This window comes from Ovis canadensis, chromosome 20 (assembly GCF_042477335.2).
Source record: "Ovis canadensis isolate MfBH-ARS-UI-01 breed Bighorn chromosome 20, ARS-UI_OviCan_v2, whole genome shotgun sequence".
Classification (NCBI taxonomy): domain Eukaryota; kingdom Metazoa; phylum Chordata; class Mammalia; order Artiodactyla; family Bovidae; genus Ovis; species Ovis canadensis.
In genome coordinates, this window is record NC_091264.1 from 935919 (window position 1) to 951264 (window position 15346).

At 59.2% G+C, this 15346-nt stretch overlaps 1 long non-coding RNA gene across 1 annotated transcript in view; it reads right to left on the reverse strand.

The window, feature by feature from the left end:
• Window positions 1–13113: 13113 nt before the first annotated feature.
• Window positions 13114–15346, reverse strand: part of LOC138425431 (uncharacterized) — a 42384-nt gene continuing 40151 nt past the window's right edge. The window contains exon 5 of the long non-coding RNA XR_011251211.1: window positions 13114–13216. This is a non-coding gene — a long non-coding RNA (uncharacterized lncRNA). The remainder of the gene's footprint in view (window positions 13217–15346) is intronic.

Genomic DNA, 15346 nt, shown 5'->3' on the forward strand with positions numbered 1-15346 from the left:
TGTCAGAACAGCAAGCCTCTGTAGCGTAGCGGTTAGGTGCACTGGTGAGCAGGCAGACGATGGTCTGTAAGTCAGGAGTTCAAGTCTGCAGCTTAGCTCTTTTGCTCTTAGGGGGCGGGGGACAGCAACAGGCGGGACTTAGACCAAAAACGTTTATTTTTATTTTAGAGGTTTATTGTTTAGCTTAGGGTTAGGGTTCGGGCAACCCCCCAACTTGTTCAGGTTCGGGTTCAGGGTTAGGGTTAGAATTTGGGGATCCCCCCTCTTCTAAGAGTTCGGGTTTGGGTTAGGGTTCATGTCAGGGTCAGGGTTCGGGTTACGGTTAGGGTTAGCATTAGTGTTGGGGTTACAGCTTAAAGTGAGCCCTAATAGGGCCCATAGTTCTTTATTAGCCTGCCCTGGCGGGCCGAGGCTTGAAGAGGGTTCGGGAGCCCTGCTGAAAGCAGCAAGCCTCTGTATCATAGGGGTTAGGCGGGCCAGTAGGCGGGCAGACTATGGCCTGTAAATCAGGAGTTCAAGTCTCCAGTCTGACCTTTTCGCTTTTAAGGGGCAGGGGACTGCAAGAGCCAGGGCTTAGACCAGAAAATTTTTTTATTTTAGAGGTTTATTGTTAAGCTTAGGGTTAGGGTTCGGGCAACCCCCCCCCCACTTGTTAGGGTTCGGGTTCAGGTTAGAATTCGGGGACCCCCCTCTTCTTAGAGTTCGGGTTTGGGTTAGGGTTCATGTCAGGGTCAGGGTTCGGGTTACGGTTAGGGTTGGCATTAACTCTAGGGTTACAGGTAAAGTGAGCGCTAATAGGGTCCATAGTTCTTTATTAGCCTGCAGTGGCGGGGTGAGGCTTGAAGAGCGCCTGGGAGCAAAACAAAACCCAGTAATCCTCTCTAGCGAAGCGGTTAGGCTGACAACCAGTTAAACATCCAACTTGGCTCTGTAGGTCAGGCATTCAAGTCCCAGTTTTGCCTCGTTTGCTTTTAGGGGGTGAGGGACAGCAAGGGGCGGGGCTTAGGCCAGAAAAGTTTATGTTTATGTTAGAGTTTTATTGTTAGGGTTAGGTTTAGGGTTCTGGCATCCCCCCAACTTGTTAGGGTTCAGGTTCAGAGTTCGGGTGCGGGGAATCCCCTCTCTACTTAGGGTTCGGGTTCAGGGTTCGTGTTTGTGGTTTGGGGTTCAGCGTTTGGGGTTAGGGGTTCGCGGTTCTAGTTTGAAGTTTGGGGTTCCGATTAGGGGTTCAAGGTTCAGCTTAGGGGTTTGGGGTTCGGGTTAGGGGTTCGCGGTTTGGGTTTGGGGTTTGGGGTTCGGGTTAGGGGTTCGCGTTTCAGATTTGGGGATCAGGTTATGGGTTCTCAGTTCAGGTTCGGGGTTCGCAGTTTGGGTTTGGGGTTTGAGGTTCAGGTAAAGGGTTTGGGGTTCGCGGTTTGGGTTTGTGGTTTGAGGTTTGGGTTTGGGGTTTGGGGATCAGGTTAGGGGCTCTCGGATTGGGTTAGGGGTTCACAGTTCGGGTTTGGGTTTGAGGTTAGGGTGAAGGGTTTGGGGTTTGGGGTTCGCGGTTTGGGTTGGAGGTTTGGGATTCGGGTTAGGGGTTTTGGGTTTGGGATTCGGGTTATGGGTTTGGGTTTTGGGGTTCGCGGTTTGGGTTTGGGGTTCTGGTTAGGGGTTCGGGGTTCGGGTTTGGGGTTTGGAGTTCGAGGTTTGGGGTTCGCGTTTCAGGTTAGGGGTTGAGGGTTGGGGTTTGGGGTTCGCGGTTTGGGATAGGGGTTCGCGGATTTGGTTAGGGGTTAGGGATTTGGGGTTTGGAGTCTGGGATTTGGGTCAGGGGTTCGTGGTTTGGGGTTCCAGTTATGGGTTTGGGGTTTGGGTTCAGGGTTGTGGGTTGGGGGTTTGGGGTTCGGTTTTTGGGTTTGCAGTTTGGGTTACGGATTAGGGGTTTGGGGTTTGGGTTTGGGGTTCGGGAATTGGGATTCGAGGATTGGGGTTGGGGGTTCCGATTAGAGGTTCAGTAAGTGAGATTTGTGGATCGGGGGTCAAGATTTGAGGTTTGGGGTTTGGGCTTCGGGGGTTTGGGTTCAGGGTTTGGGGATGGGGGTGTGAGGTGCAGTTTCGAGTTTTGCTGTTCAGGTTAGGAGTTAGGGGTTGGGAGTTCGGGGTTCGGCTTAGGGGTTTGGGGTGTGCGGTTTGGGGTTTGAGGTTTGGGGTTCCGGCTAGGGGTTTGGGGTTTGGGGTTCGGATCAGGGGTTTGGAGTTTGGGTTTGAGGGTTGGGTTTTGGGGTTTGGGTTTCGGGGTTTAGAATTCGGGTTAGGTGTTCGCAGTTTGGGTTAGGGGTTTGGGGTTTGGGTTGGGGGTGTGGGGTGTGGGGTACGGGTTAGGGGTTTGGGTTCAGGGTTTGGGGTTCACTTTATGGGTTTGCGTTTCCGGTAAGGCATTAGGGGTGTGCGGTCTGGGTGTGGGGTTCGTGTTAGCGGTTTGGGGTTGGGGGTTCGGGTTCCAGATTTGGGGTTCGGGGTTTGAGTTATGGATTCGGGGTTTGGGCTACATGGTTCGGGGTTTGTGGTATGGGGTTTGGGGGTCGGGGTTTGGGTTTGGGGCTCGGGTTAGGGGTTCGGGTACGAGTTAGGGGTTCACGGATCGGGTTAGGGGTTTGGGGTTCGGCCTTTGAGGTTCGGTTAAGGGGTTCGCTGTTCTGGTTAGGGGTTAGTGACAGGGGCTTCTGTTTTAGGGTAGGGGGTCGCAGTTCAGGTTATGGGTTAGGGGTTTGGTGTTTCGTTTTCGGGTTATGGTAAAGGGTTCAGGTAGGGGATTGGGTTAGGGGATTCGGGTTCAGGTTGGGAGTTCGGTGCTTGGGGTTAGAGATTTGGATTCGGGAAATGGGTTGGGGTTCATGGTATGGTGTTCGAGTTAGGGGTTTGGGGTTCGGAGTTTGGGGGTTCTTGTTCTGATTAGGGGCTTGGGGTTTGGGGTTCGGCTTCGGGGTTAGAGGTTTGCGGTTTGGGGTTGCGGTTTGGAGATTGGAGTTTGGGTTTGGTATTAAGGGGTAGGTGTTTTGGTTTGAGGTCGGGTTAGGGTTAAGGTATCAGGTTTCAGGTTCATTGTTTGGGGATTCGAGCTAGGCATTCAGTTTACAGGTTTGGGATATAGGGTTTTGAGGTCAGGGTGGAGTTCCGGGATTGGAGTCGCGATTAGGGGCTACTGAGTGCCGCAGAGGCAAGGGTTCCAGCAGTAAAAGCAGGCTGCGAGAAGCTGGGAGACGCTACTGGCGCCTTTCTGGCCTTAGCTCCGCTCCTGCCTTGCCTTTGCACCTAGGCCCCAGGCGTCCTTGGGAAGGGCTTAAGGGCCGGTGGCTTGCACACTGTCAAGGGCTCCAGCAGGGAGAGCTCTGTGAGAGGGAAGGGAAGGGCAAGTGCAGGGCTCCTCCAGCAGTTGCTTGGCCGCCCAGACTCAGCGCCGCACGGAGTGCACCAGGCTCCCAGGGCCCCTGGCTGGGGTCTGCAGCCCCGCACACCTGGAGGCTGATTCCCTGGGCGCCTAGCAGCTGCCTTACACACTTGGCTTCCCTAGCGCTCTCCTCCCCAGCAGAGACGTGTGCAGCTGGTTGGGGGAATGCCCCTGCGTGCCTGGGCTCCGGCCCACAGGCCCAGCTCAGGGCAAGCAGCCACTGAGCCAAGACCTGCAAGAGGCGAAGAGCGCCCCCACCTGGAAGCCGAGTGAAGAGCTGGCGGGGAGGCGAGCCTCCTCGAGGGAAGAAGAGGCAGCCCAGCCTCGTTTGGCTCAAGCCCTACTTGGCTGGAGCCGAGTGCGCCTCCAGAACGGCAGAGCTCCAGCTCTGCTCAGAGGCCCGATCTGGCAGAGATGCTGGCGCGAGGCTGCTCTGCCCTGGGCGAGCCTTGCCCAGACTTGCCTGGCTGCTAGGCTTCCTGCCCAGGAAGGAGCAGGCTGCGCGAGGCTGGGAGACGCCACTGGCGCCTTCCTGGCCTCAGCTCCGCTCCTGCCTCACCTTTGGACCTAGGCCCCAGGCGTCCTTTGGGAGGGCTTAGGGGCCGGTGGCTTGCACATGCCAAGGGCTCCAGCAGGAAGAGCTCTGTGCGAGGGAAGGGAAGGGTTAGTGCTGGGCTCCTCCAGCGGTTGCTTGGCCGCCCAGACTCAGTGCCGCACGGAGTGCACCAGGCTCCCTGGGCCGCTGGCTGGGGTCTTCAGCCCCGCACACCCGGAGGCTGACTCCCTGGGCGCCCAGCAGCTGCCTCACACACGAAGATTCCCTAGCGCTCTGCTCCCCAGCAGAGACGTGTGCAGCTGGTTGGGGCCTGCCCCTGCGTGCCTGGGCTCCCGCCCACAGCCCCAGATCAGGGCAAGCAGCCCCTGAGCGAAGACCTGCACGAGTCGCTGAGCCCCCCCACCTGGAAGCCTAGTGAACAGCTGGCGGGGAGGCGAGCCCCCTCGAGGGAAGAAGAGGCAGCCCAGCCTCGTTTGGCTCAAGCCCTACTTGGATGGAGCCGAGTGCGCCTCCAGGACGGCAGAGCTCCAGCTCTGCTCAGAGGCCCGATCTGGCAGAGTTGCTCGCGCGAGGCTGCTCTGCCCTCGGCGAGCCTTGCCCAGACTTGCCCGGCTGCTAGGCTTCCTGCCCGGAAGAAGCAGGCTGCGCGAGGCTGGGAGACGCCATTTGCCCCTTCCTGGCCTCAGCTCTGGTCCTGCCTTGCCTTTGCACCTAGGCCCCAGGCATCCTTAGGGAGGGCTTAGGGACCGGTGGCTTGCACACTGCCAAGGGTTCCAGCAGGGAGAGCTCTGTGAGAGGGAAAGAAAGGCAAGTGTAGGGCACCTCCAGCGGTTGCTTGGCCGCACAGACTCAGCGCCGAACGGAGTGTACCAGCCTCCCAGGGCCCGTGGCTTTTGTCTGCAGCCCCGCACACCCGGAGGCTGACTCCCTGGGCGCCCAGCAGCTGCCTCACACACGTAGCTTCCCTAGCGCTCTCCTCCCCAGCAGAGACGTGTGCAGCTGGTTGGGGCCTGCCCCTGCGTCCCTGGGCTCACGCCCACAGCCCCAGCTCAGGGCAAGTAGCCCCTGAGCCAAGACCTGCAGGAGGCGCAGAGCGCCCCCACCTGGAAGCCGAGTGAACAGCTGGCGGGGAGGTGAGCCTCCTTGAGGGAAGAAGAGGCAGCCCAGCCTCGTTTGGCTCAAGCCCTGCTTGGCTGGAGCCGAGTGCGCCTCCAGGACGGCAGAGCTCCAGCTCTGCTCAGAGGCCCGATCTGGCAGAGTTGCTGGCGCGAGGCTGCTGTGCCCTGGCCGAACATTGCCCAGACTTGCCTCGCTGCTAGGCTTCCTGCCCAGGAAGGAGCCGGCTGCGCGAGGCTGGGAGACGCCACTGGCGCCTTCCTGGCCTCAGCTCCGCTCCTGCCTTGCCCTTGCACCTAGGCCCCAGGCGTCCATTGGGAGGGCTTAGGGGCCAGTGGCTTGCACACTGCCAAGGGCTCAAGCCAGAAGAGCTCTGTGCGAGGGAAGAGAAGGGCTAGTGCAGGGCTCCTCCAGCGGTTGCTTGGCCGCCCAGACTCAGCGCCGCAGGGAGTGCACCAGGCTGCCAGGGACCCTGGCTGGGGTCTGCATCCCCGCCCACATGGAGGCTGACTCCCTGGGCGCCCAGCAGCTGACTCACACACGTAGCTTCCCTAGCGCTCTCCTCCCCAGCAGAGACGTGTGCAGCTGGTTGGGGCCTGCCCCTGCGTGCCTGGGCTCCCGCCCACAGCCCCAGCTCAGGGCAAGCAGCCCCTGAGCCAAGACCTGCAGGAGGCGCAGAGCGCCCCCACCTGGAAGCCGAGTGAACAGCTGGAGGGGAGCCGAGCCTCCTCGAGGGAAGAAGAGGCAGCCCAGCCTCGTTTGGCTCAAGCCCTACTTGGCTGGAGCCGAGTGCGCCTCCAGGACGGCAGAGCTCCAGCTCTGCTCAGAGGCCCGATCTGGCAGAGTTGCTGGCGCGAGACTGCTCTGCCCTGGGCGAGCCTTGCCCAGACTTGCCTCGCTGCTAGGCGTCCTGCCCAGGAAGGAGCCGGCTGCGCGAGGCTGGGAGACGCCACTGGCGCCTTCCTGGCCTCCTAGGCCCCAGGCGTCCTTTGGGAGGGCTTTGGGGCCGGTGGCTTGCACACTGCCAAGGGCTCCAGTAGGAAAAGCTCTGTGCGAGGGAAGGGAAGGGCTAGTGCAGGGCTCATCCAGCGGTTGCTGGGCTGCCCAGACTCATCGCCGCACGGAGTGCAAAAGGCTCCCAGGGTCCCTGGCTGGGGTCTGCAGCCCCGCACACCCTGAGGCTGACTCCCTGGGCGCCCAGCAGCTGCCTCTCACACGTAGATTCCCTAGCGTTCTCCTCCCCAGCAGAGACGTGTGCAGCTGGTTGGGGCCTGCCCCTGCGTGCCTGGGATCCCGCCCACAGCCCCAGCTCAGGGCAAGTAGCCCCTGAGCCAAGACCTGCACGAGTCGCTGAGCGCCCCCACCTGGAAGCCGAGTGAACAGCTGGCGGGGAGGCGAGCCCCCTCGAGGGAAGAAGAGGCAGCCCAGCCTCGTTTGGCTCAAGCCCTACTTGGCTGGAGCCGAGTGCGCCTCCAGGACGGCAGAGCTCCAGCTCTGCTCAGAGCCCCGATCTGGCAGAGTTGATGGCGCGAGGCTGCTCTGCCCTGGGCGAGCCTTGCCCAGACTTGCCTCGCTGCTAGGCTTCCTGCCCAGGAAGGAGCCGGCTGCGCGAGGCTGGGAGACGCCACCGGCTCCTTCCTCGCCTCAGCTCCGCTCCTGCCTCGCCTTTGCACCTAGGCCCCAGGCGTCCTTGGGGAGGGCTTAGGGGCCCGTGGCTAGGGCTCCAGCAGGAAGAGCTCTGTGCGAAGGAAGGGAAGGGTTAGTGCAGGGCTCCTCCAGCGGTTGCTTGGCCTCCCAGACTCAGCGCTGCACGGAGTGCACCAGGCTCCCATGGCCCCTGGCTGGGGTCTGCAGCCCTGCACACCCGGAGGCTGACTCCCTGGGCGCCCAGCAGCTGCCTCTCACACGTAGCTTCCCTAGCGCTCTCCTCCCCAGCAGAGACGTGTGCAGCTGGTTGGGGCCTGCCCCTGCGTGCCTGGGCTCCCGCCCACAGCCCCAGCTCAGGGCAAGCAGCCCCTGAGCCAAGAACTGAAGGAGGCGCAGAGCGCCCCCACCTGGAAGCCGAGTGAACAGCTGGCGGGTAGGTGAGCCTCCTTGAGGGAAGAAGAGGCAGCCCAGCCTCGTTTGGCTCAAGCCCTACTTGGCTGGAGCCGAGTGCGCCTCCAGAACGGCAGAGCTCCAGCTCTGCTCAGAGCCCCGATCTGGCAGAGTTGCAGGCGCGAGGATGCTCTGGCCTGGGCGAGCCTTGCCCAGACTTGCCTCACTGCTAGGCTTCCTGCCCAGGAAGGAGCCGGCTGCGCGAGGCTGGGAGCCGCCACTGGCGCCTTCCTGGCCTCAGCTCCGCTCCTGCCTGGCCCTTGCACCTAGTTCCCAGGCGTCCATTGGGAGGGCTTAGGGGCCGGTGGCTTGCACACTGCCAAGGGCTCCAGCAGGAAGAACTCTGTGCGAGGGAAGGGAAGGGTTAGTGCTGGGCTCCTCCAGCGGTTTCTTGACCGCCCAGACTCAGCCCCGCACTGAGTGCACCAGGCTCCCAGGGCCCCTGGCTGGGGTCTGCAGCCCCGCACACCCGGACGCTGACTCCCTGGGCGCCCAGCAGCTGCCTCACACACGTAGCTTCCCTAGCGCTCTCCTCTCCAGCAGAGACGTGTGCAGCTGGTTGGGGCCTGCCCCTGCGTGCCTGGGCTCCCGCCCACAGCCCCAGCTCAGGGCAAGCAGCCCCTGAGCCAAGACCTGCAGGAGGCGCAGAGCGCCCCCACCTGGAAGCCGAGTGAACAACTGGCGGGGAGCCGAGCCTACTCGAGGGAAGAAGAGGCAGCCCAGCCTCGTTTGGCTCAAGCCCTACTTGGCTGGAGCCGAGTGCGCCTCCAGGACGGCAGAGCTCCAGCTCTGCTCAGAGCCCCGATCTGGCAGAGTTGCTGGCACGAGGCTGCTCTGCCCTGGGCGAGCCTTGCCCAGACTTGCCTCGCTGCTAGGCTTCCTGCCCCGGAAGGAGCAGGCTGCGCGAGGCTGGGAGACGCCACCGGCTCCTTCCTCGCCTCAGCTCCTCTCCTTCCTCGCCTTTGCACCTAGGCCCCAGGCGTCCTTGGGGAGGGCTTAGGGGCCCGTGGCTAGGGCTCCAGCAGGAAGAGCTCTGTGCGAGGGAAGGGAAGGGTTAGTGCAGGGCTCCTCCAGCGGTTGCTTGGCCGCCCAGACTCAGCGCTGCACGGAGTGCACCAGGCTCCCATGGCCCCTGGCTGGGGTCTGCAGCCCCGCACACCCGGAGGCTGACTCCCTGGGCGCCCAGCAGCTGCCTCTCACACGTAGCTTCCCTAGCGCTCTCCTCCCCAGCAGAGACGTGTGCAGCTGGTTGGGGCCTGCCCCTGCGTGCCTGGGCTCCCGCCCACAGCCTCAGCTCAGGGCAAGCAGCCCCTGACCCAAGACCTGCAGGAGGAGCAGAGCGCCCCCACCTGGAAGCCGAGTGAACAGCTGGGAGGTAGGTGATACTCCTCGAGGGAAGAAGAGGCAGCCCAGCCTCGTTTGGCTCAAGCCCTACTTGGCTGGAGCCGAGTGCGCCTCCAGAACGGCAGAGCTCCAGCTCTGCTCAGAGCCCCGATCTGGCAGAGTTGCTGGCGCGAGGCTGCACTGCCCTGGGCGAGCCTTGCCCAGATTTGCCTCGCTGCAAGGCTTCCTGCGCGGAAGAAGCAGGCTGCGCGAGGCTGGGAGACGCCACTGGCGCCTTCCTGGCCTCATTTCCCCTCCTACCTTGCCTTTGCACCTAGGCCCCAGGCGTCCTTAGGGAGGGCTTAGGAGCCGGTGGCTTGCACACTGCCAAGGGTTCCAGCAGGGAGAGCTCTGTGAGAGGGAAGGAAAGGCAAGTGCAGGGCACCTCCAGCGGTTGCTTGGCCGCCCAGACTCAGCGCCGAACGGAGTGCAGCAGCCTCCCAGGACCCCTGGCTGGGGTCTGCAGCCCCGCACACCCGGAGGCTGACTCACTGGGCGCCCAGCAGCTTCCTCACACACGTAGCTTCCCTAGCGCTCTCCTCCCCAGCAGAGACGTGTGCAGCTGGTTGGGGCCTGCCCCTGCGTGGCTGGGCTCCCGCCCACAGCCCCAGTTCAGGGCAAGCAGCCCCTGAGCCAAGACTTGCACGAGTCGCTGAGCGCCCCCACCTGGAAGCCGAGTGAACAGCTGGCGGGGAGGCGAGCGCCCTCGAGGGAAGAAGAGGCAGCCCAGCGTCGTTTGTCTCAAGCCCTACTTGGCTGGAGCCGAGTGCGCCTCCAGGACGGCAAAGCTCGAGCTCTGCTGAGAGCACCGATCTGGCAGAGTTGCTGGCGCGAGGCTGCTCTACCCTGGGCAAGCCTTGCCCAGACTTGCCTCGCTGCTAGGCTTCCTGCCCAGGAAGGAGCCGGCTGAGCGAGGCTGGGAGACGCCACTGGCTCCTTCCTGGCCTCAGCTCCGCTCCTGCCTTGCCTTTGCACCTAGGCCCCAGGCTTCCTTGGGGAAGGCTTAGGGGCCGGTGGCTTGCACACTGCCAAGGGCTCCAGCAGGAAGTGCTCTGTGCCAGGGAAAGGAAGGGCTAGAGCAGGGCTCCTCCAGCGGTTGCTTGGCTGCCCAGACTCAACGCCGCACGGAGTGCACCAGGCTCCCAGGGCCCCTGGCTGGGGTCTGCAGCCCCGCACACCCGGAGGCTGACTCCCTGGGAGTCCAGCAGCTGCCTCACACACGTAGCTTCCCTAGCGCTCTCCTCCCCAGCAGAAACGTGTGCAGCTGGTTGGGGCCTGCCCCTGCGTGCCTGGGCTCCCGCCCACAGCCCCAGCTCAGGGCAAGCAGCCCCTGAGCCAAGACCTGCAGAAGGCGCAGAGCGCCCCCACCTGGAAGCCGAGTGAACAGCTGGCGGGGAGCCGAGCCTCCTCGAGGGAAGAAGAGGCAGCCCAGCCTCGTTTGGCTCAAGCCCTACTTGGCTGGAGCCGAGTGCGCCTCCAGGACGGCAGAGCTCCAGCTCTGCTCAGAGGCCCGATCTGGCAGAGTTGCTGGCGCGAGGCTGCTCTGCCCTCGGCGAGCCTTGCCCAGACTTGCCTCGCTGCTAGGCTTCCTGCCCAGGAAGGAGCCGGCTGCGCGAGGCTGGGAGACGCCACTGGCCCCTTCCTGGCCTCAGCTCCGCTCCTGCCTTGCCCTTGCACCTAGGCCCCAGGCGTCCATTGGGAGGGCTTAGGGGCCAGTGGTTGCACACTGCCACGGGCTCAAGCCGGAAGAGCTCTGTGCGAGGGAAGAGAAGGGCTAGTGCAGGGCTCCTCCAGCGGTTGCTTGGCCGCCCAGACTCAGCGCCGCACGGAGTGCACCAGGCTCCCAGGGCCCCTGGCTGGGGTCTGCAGCCCCGCACACCCGGAGGCTGACTCCCTGGGCACCCAGCAGCTGACTCACACACGTAGCTTCCCTAGCGCTCTCCTCCCTAGCAGAGACGTGTGCAGCTGGTTGGGGCCTGCCCCTGCGTGCCTGGGCTCCCGCCCACAGCCCCAGCTCAGGGCAAGCAGCCCCTGAGCCAAGACCTGCAGGAGGCGCAGAGCGCCCCCACCTGGAAGCCGAGTGAACAGCTGGCGGGGAGGCGAGCCTCCTCGAGGGAAGAAGAGGCAGCCCAGCCCCCTTTGATTCAAGCCCTACTTGGCTGGAGCCGAGTGTGCCTCCAGGACGGCAGGGCTCCAGCTCTGCTCAGAGGCCCGATCTGGCAGAGTTGCTGGCGCGAGGCTGCTCTGCCCTGGGCGAGCCTTGCCCAGACTTGCCTCACTGCTAGGCTTCCTGCCCAGGAAGGAGCAGGCTGCGTGAGCCTGGGAGACGCCACTGGCGCCTTCCTGACCTCAGCTCCTCATCTGCCTTGCCTTTGAACCTAGACCCCAGGCGTCCGTGGGTAATGCTTAGGGGCCGGTGGCTTGCATGCTGCCAAGAGCTCAGGCAGGGCGAGCTCTGTGAGAGGGAAGGGAAGGGCAAGTGCAGGGATCCTCCAGCGGTTGCTTGGTCGCCGAGACTCAGCGCCGCACGAAGAAACGCACCTCCCAGGGCCACTGGCTGGGGTCTCCATCCCGGCATACCTGGAGGCTGACTCCGTGGGTGCCGATCAGCTGCCTCTCACATGTCGTTCCCTTGCACTCTCTTCCCCAGCAGAGAAGTGTGCAGCAGTTTGGGGTATGCCCCTGCGTGTCTTGACTCCCGCCCACAGCCCCAGCTCAGGGCAAGCAGCCCCTGAGCCAAGACCTGCAGGAGGCACAGAGCTTCCGCGCCTGGAAGCCGAAGGAAGAGCATTCAAGGTGGCAAGCCTCCTCGAGGTAAGAAGAGGCAGCCCAGCCACGTGCGGCTCAAGCCCTGCTTGGCTGGATCTGAGCGCGCCTCCAGTATGGCAGATCTCCAGCTCTGCTCAGAGGCCCGATCTGGCAGAGTTCCTGGTCTGAGGCTGCTCTGCCCTGGCCGAGCCTTGCCCTGACTTGCCTGGCTGCTAGGCTTCCTGCCATGGAAGGAGCAGGCTCCTTGAGCCTGGGAGATGCCACTGTCGCCTTCCTGGCCTCAGCTCTGCTCCTGCCTTGCCTTTGCACCAGGCGTCCTTGGGGATGTCTTAGGGGCCGGTGGGTTGCACACTGCCAAGGGCTCCAGCAGGGAGAGCTCTGTCAGATGCAAGGGAAGGGCAAGTGCAGGTCTCCTCCAGCGGTTGCTTGACAGCCCAGACTCAGCGCCGCACGGTGAGCACCAGGCTCCTTGGACCCCTGGCGGGGCTCTGGAGCCCCGCACACCTCGAGTCTGACTCCGTGGGCGCCCAGTAGCTGCCTCACACACGTAGGTTCCCTAGCGCTCTCCTCTCCAGCAGAGACGTGTGCAGGTGGTTGGGTCCTGCACCTGTGTGTCTGGGCTCCTGCCCACAGCCCCAGCTCAGGGGAAGCAGCCCCTGATCCTAGACCGTAAGGAGGGGCAGGGAGCCGGCGCCTGGAAGCCGAGTGAACAGCATGCGGGAATCGAGCTTCCTAGGGGGAAGACGAAGCAGCCCAGCCGCCTTAGGCTGCAAGCCCTGCTTGGGCGGAGTCGAGTGCGCCTCCAGGATGGCAGAGCTCCAGCTCTGCTCAGAGGCCCGATCTGGCAGAGTTCCTGGTGCGAGGCTGCTCTGCCCTGGGCGAACCTTGCCCAGACTTGCCTCGCTGCTAGGCTTCCTACCCAGGAAGGAGCAGCCTTTGCGAAGTTGGGAGACGCCACTGGCGCCTTCCTGGCCTCAGCTCCACTCCTGTATTGCCTTTGCACCTAGGCCCCAGGCGTCCTTTGGGAGGCCTTAGGGGCCGGTGGGTTCCACACTGCCAAGGGCTCCCATAGTGAGAGGTCTGTTCAAGGGAAGGGATGGGTATATTTGGAGTACAATCCTGTATCAGATGTGAGGCCCACACCTTCACCCTGAACGCTCACTCTGAACCCTCACCCCGAACCCTTACCCTCACCCACGCCCTCACCCTGAACCCTCACCCTCACCCTCTCCCTGAACCCTCACCCTCACCCTCTCCCTGAACCCTCACCCTCACCCTCTCCCTGAACCCTCACCCTCACCCTCTCCCTGAATCCTCACCCTCATCCTGAATCCTAACCCTCACCCTGAATCCTTACCCTCACCCTCATCCTGAACCCTCACACCTCACCCCTCACCCTAACAAGTTTGGAGGGCTCCTCCACGAACTCTAACCTTTACCCTACCCTAACCGGACCCCCATCCACATCCTAACCCTAACCCACATCATAGTCACGCCCTCAGCCCTATACTTACCCTTGAAGTACCTACCCGCATCTTCTTCATTTTTGACACTTCCCATGCATAACAAAAGACGAGGTTGTAAGGTTTCAAACATGGATCCAAGACCCATTATCCACATAAAAGGGATATAAATACTATGATCATATCATTTAAATCTCTTGCATCACCAAAATACCTCTCCACCACTTATCCAGTCGCCATTGATGGATCACATCTATCTCATACATTTTATAACTTAGCAATCAAATACGCACCAGGACTCTGGGTAATTATAGAGACAAGATTTATTTATACCATAAATATTTCAACAAATTCCACTTTCTACGATGAGTTCAATCTTCACAAAAGTAGGATGAACAGCACCTGTTTCCACTAGGATCCATAGAGCGTGAAAATCTTAATGATGACCACCAGAAAGGTCAGCACGGTTGATATCACAGATTTTTCAGTGTTCCAATACAAGTTCTACCCAAATCCATAAAGAAAGACATACGCATAGGAAACTACAAATTGAAAGCAAGTCTTTTGAGATAAATATTGGACATCAATTGTATGAATCTTTAAGGCATAACTGCAGACATTCTTCAGACATTCTTCAAATTCATAGAATGACAACAAAGTATGGCTACGTACAATCCATTCGGTTTTATGAACCACTCATGAATAACCTCACAAGCCATTTGAAACCAGATGACAATTTCAAATAGCTTTGATCTACAAACAAGGCTGTAAGACAGAAAGTTAAAATCGAAATACATGAAGTAAATCCTCAATAGATATGAAAACATCCCATGGTAGTGAAGTCAATTAGCATTAGTTATTAGGGCTTTCATGCACAGACTCATCTCTGATCGATGTGATCCCAATTCATATTTGGCAAAAAATACGAAAGCTGATCTTAACAGTCATATTATTTTTCTTTGTACCCCTAAAAAGAAAAATGAACATGAAAAACTAAATTAAGCTTGGAGGCTCACATTTCCCAATCGGTATACAAAGCAACAGCATGTCAAACTTTCTAATTCACATATGCATTTAAATGAAATTGGATGAAATACCCCTAAATAAACACATACTTCTATGCCCAATGTTTCACAAGGCAGAAAACGCTCAATGAATGAAACTGAGAGGGTAACAGCCAGGAAGGCCAGGGGTCTCCAAAGGGAGGAAATGGGGTGCAAGTGTCAGACAGTTGTTATCTGTCACTTCCGAGGCAGGAGGAAACAAGCTGTTATCTTTTTTCCCCTTCTTGATACAAATTTAAACAGAGATTTTCTCTTACAATTCTGTGTTGCTATAATGACACCTGGTTCCGCCTGAACTTCACTTTTCTCATACTTTGAGCTGACCAAGGCATTTTTCTCATGGAAAGGTTTGCCTTAAGCTATGTGAATGTACTATGTATTTACCCTAGACTCTATCTTCAAGTAGGTTCTGCCTAAAGGCTCAGAACTGACTTGACAAACCAATATGCTTTACTCATACATGGCTCTCCTGATCTATGTGAATGAAGCTATCCATTTGCTCATATCAATCGTTTTATGGCCCAGGATGACTCACCTGGTGCCACGGTCATCTCCATATATCTTGTGGGTGAGGGGTCTGCTGCCATTCCTTTCTCTAATGAGTAGACTGCTAGTAGCTAGATAACATCCAGCCAAAGATGAGTAGGGGGGCACTCTTTCTGCCCCCTTCTGATGTCTATGTCAGAAGCTTTCTCTCTTTTATACTTTAATAAAACGTTGGGACACAAAAGCTCTGACTGATCAAGCCTCATCACTGGCCCCGGGTTGAATTCTTCCTCTAAGGAGCCCAAGAATTCAAGCATCTTTCATGGTTAGACAACAACCTTTCCAAACAATGGTCTTTTCAAAAAAAAAAAATGATGATAAGTGATGAGTATGCATATGTCTACGAATGAAATGGGACCTATATGTCAAACCACATAAAAATATATCTTCCCTCAACATACATATAACACAACCAGGCCTTCACATGCATCGATTCTCCAACTATCAAGTCATACAAATATGGATGTAAAATATCACAATACATTCCAAAGTTTAAAAGTGATGGATATTGACTTTCGCCCGCTGGTGCTTCTTTTTATGTCATCTCCATTATATTAGCTATGACAACGAATCATGTGCTGTGCGAAGTCACTTACATTGTGTCCAACTCCTTGGGATCATATGGACTAGGCCCCACCAGGCTCCTCTCTCCATGAGATTCTCTAGGCAAAGATACTGGAGGGGGTTGCCATGCTCTCCCTCAGGAGATCTTCCTGCCCCAGGGATGGAATCCATACCTCCCATGTCTCCTGCATGGGTATGTTCTGCATGTTCTTTACCACTAGAACCACCTGGGAAGCCCCAAGACACATGAACATCAGTGGATTTGGGGATCCACGGGGCATATACAGAACCATTCCTCCAACAAAACTGAAGAATGACTTTAAAATCTCAAACAAAACATGAGTATATGTGTTCACAA